Here is a 3,595-nt window from a genome sequence, read left to right on the forward strand (position 1 = left end):
GCAAAGGCTATGGAAGTGTAGAATAAAATAGACTAAAACTGGATGAATTGAGGAAAAAGCAGACAGGATTTTGACAGACAGAGAGAGCTGAGAAAGCTGTATCAAGGCAGCTTTATGCTTTACATCTCACCAGATACGTGGCTCTTTTCCCCAAATAATTCTTTTCTCTTCATCACTACTATAGTGTGTAATTGCTTTCATTGTTATGTTCTTTCTTTTTTGTTGTTGTTGTTTTCTTTTTTTAACACTATTTATTTTTAGTTTTCTTTGGTAATTGGGTTTGATTTTATTTAATTATTATTATTTTTTAATGGGGGTACTGGGGATTGAACCCAGGACCTCATGCATGATAAGCATGTGCTCTACCCCTGAGCTGTACCCTCCCCGCATTGTTACTTTCTTTTTATCACAAAGCACAGCTACAATGCTATGTGAAGTATACTAGCCAAGCATTAGACTCCCCCAAAACAAAATTTTTCTTTTAACTCAAAATGAGTCGTGAAAAGATAATGAGCAATTCCATCCAAATTGCTCATTATGCATACTTAATCTGTGATGACAAATAACTCCAAAAAAATTACTCTCCATCCCACTTCAAATAGTTATACAACTGTGATTGGCACACTATTTCTTCTCCCCTCACAATTACCTCATTAAATCTTTCCTCAACTTCAGTTAATTGATTTAATAATCTCCCTGGTTTCACAAATCAGATTCTTTCACATTTAAATTACCTGGGATAAATTAGGAGTTTGGGATTAACAGATACACACTACTGTATATAAAGTAGATAAACAACAAGGACCTACTGTAGAGCACCAGGGACTATATTCAATTTCTTATAATAAACTGTAATGGAAAAGAATCTGAAAATACATGTGTTTGTGTGTGTGTGTGTGTGTGTGTATATATATATATGTATGTATAACTGACTCACTTTGCTGTATACCTGAAACTAACATTGTAAATCAACTATATTTCAATAAAAAATAAAATTAAAAAAAAATTACCTGCACAACAAAATTATATATGAAACTGAGTTATAAAAATAACTCATTGAATCTTTAAAGTTGCCATTAATATAGTATCTGCATTTTGGATATGAATTTGAGTGTCATTAGCACAATGCTTGCATTCAATTGACATTGGATTCTTTGATGTATGGTCAGATGGGTGCCACAGAGCCAAACATTTGCTTCATTGGATGCATATAAATGGGCCCTATAGAAACGTGACTGGTGTTACAGCTAAATTAAGGTTTTGAATAATTATAATGGACATCATTTATTAAATATTTGCTGGGTGTTATTACATATCTTTATACTCTTTATAATAGTTTGCTTGGTCATTTTTCTTATGGTACACATGAAGACTCAGAGTCTAAGAGAAATTAGGACTCTTGCACAATGTCACAAATAAAGAACCTAAGTGACAAGGGTGAAAATTCAAAGCCCGAACTATATGAATAAAACTATGTTGTTTCTTTTTTCCAGTATATAACTGTGGTAGGCAAAAAAATGGACCCCCAAAGATGTTCATATCCTAATTCCTGGAACCTGTGAGTATATTACATGACAAGGTTTCAGATGGAACCAAGATTGCTAATCTTCTGATATTGAAATAAAGAGATTATCTTGGACAATTTGGGTGACCCAATGTAATCACCAGGGTCCTTAATGGGAATGAGGGAAGAAGAAGAATTAGGGAGAAGGAATTATGGGAAAGACTCAACTAATCATTACTGGCTTTGAATATGGAAGAACCAAGGAATGTGAGCCAACTCTGGGACTTGGAAAAGGCAAGAAAGTGCATTCTCTCTCAGAGCCTTCAGAAAGGAAGGCAGCCCTGCCATCATCTTAATTTCAGCACAGTGAGACCCATTTCTGATTTTTGACCACCAGAACTTTAAAATATGAAATATGTGTTATCTCACAAAGTTTATGATAATTTTTTACAGCAGTAAGGCAAACTAATACAATCACTTTGCTTCTACAATGGTGCAAGGGACGATCTTCCATACCTGATTGATAGCAAGCCACCATGTGTGGGGGCACGAAGTTGAAGGTACGTAGAGGGAATCCATCTAATGAAGATGACAGGCGTACTGGGAGGAAAGAGCAAACATTAAGTCCAGAGATGAAAGATGCAGTTACGAGTCGAATTCCAGGAGACTTAATCATATTAAGTGTTGACAATTATTAACTTAATGGAGAAATAAAATGATAAATGGATGAAAATCCTGCAGATCAGTCCCAATTTATATTTCATCAACCTTACAGAAACATAATTGCTCATTTTAAAGGTGAAGATGGTACCTCATTGTTTTCATATGAATTTCTTTGATTGCTAAGTTGAAAGTCTTACATATGATTATCAGCTATCTGTATATTTTCTTTAGTGAACTATCATTTGATTACCAGGAAATTAAGGTCTTTATTTAATTTCAGTTTTGTAAGCTCTTTAGAAAGTATAGCTAATTAACCTCGTATTGGGAATGAATTTCTTTGCAAATATAATTTTCCAGTTTGCTGATTATCTTTGACATATGTTTATAATACCTTTGAAGTACAGACCTATTAAATATTTTTCAGTCAAATCTGCTGGGTTTTCACCTTTGAGACTTCATTCATTATTAACTTTAATCCTTCTGGAATTTGCTTTAGAATAATATACAAAGACAACATTTATTATTTTTTTAAATAATTGACTTAATTGTTATAGTAGCATTTGTTAAATAATCTTCTTTCTTGACAGTTTTTATGATACTTTGTTTAACATACATCATTAAATTTGATCTATTGTTAGGTTTTTTTTTTTCTTATTAAGCTATTTGCTTTAGTTCATGGCTCTGTTTCTTTGTTCTGTGTCATCATTGTACCACGCTGAAAATTATTACAGTTTTATATCATGTTTTCATATCATTTATGAATCCACAAGTCCTACCATATTAATCTTGCTTTAAACATATCATTTTAGTTTTAATCTCAACCTTCCATATAAACATGAGACTTTTTGTGTTTCTCTGTAAAACTTTATTGAGGTTAGTTTAAAAGTATATGTGGACTTTTGAAGATTTGTGATAATTACAACCTTGCTCTGGCTCGAGGAGTCTGATATGATTTTCTCCTTATTTAAGTTTTTTTTTGGCTCTTGTTACATATGTGTAATTAATATTTGCCCTTCACAATTACTTATTAAGCAGTTTAATTGAAGTTAGAGTATTCCAATTTAAGAATAATTTGAGAATTTTTTATTATGTCTTCAAATTAGTTACTGCCATATGTATAAAATTAACTTTTATGTATTTATCTTAAATAGGTCACTTTTTTGAGGTAAGTTGTTGGCTGTAATCACTCTTAATGATGACAATCTTGGACAGTTTACATCTAAGAGGAAAAATTTCTTTGTCTTTTTCAAAAACATACCTATTATTTCTTTTTCATGTTTTAATTCAGCGACTCATGTTTTAATCTCTTCTGTTTCAGTATAAAATAAGGAAAATAATAGCTATCTTTTATTACTGAGTTTGATTGAATGCTTTATTATTGAACACTTTATTGTTGCATTATTAGATTTATTGTTGACTGTTAGTTAA

The 3,595-nt window shown here is 31.7% G+C and overlaps 1 non-coding gene across 1 annotated transcript; it reads right to left on the minus strand.

Moving 5' to 3' along the window:
* Window positions 1-311: 311 nt before the first annotated feature.
* On the minus strand, window positions 312-383 carry TRNAD-AUC. Its single transcript has one exon. It is a non-coding gene; the product is annotated as a tRNA-Asp (tRNA).
* Window positions 384-3,595: the final 3,212 nt, after the last annotated feature.

The sequence above is a fragment of the Camelus ferus genome, chromosome 5 (genome assembly GCF_009834535.1).
Source record: "Camelus ferus isolate YT-003-E chromosome 5, BCGSAC_Cfer_1.0, whole genome shotgun sequence".
Taxonomy (NCBI): Eukaryota; Metazoa; Chordata; class Mammalia; order Artiodactyla; family Camelidae; genus Camelus; species Camelus ferus.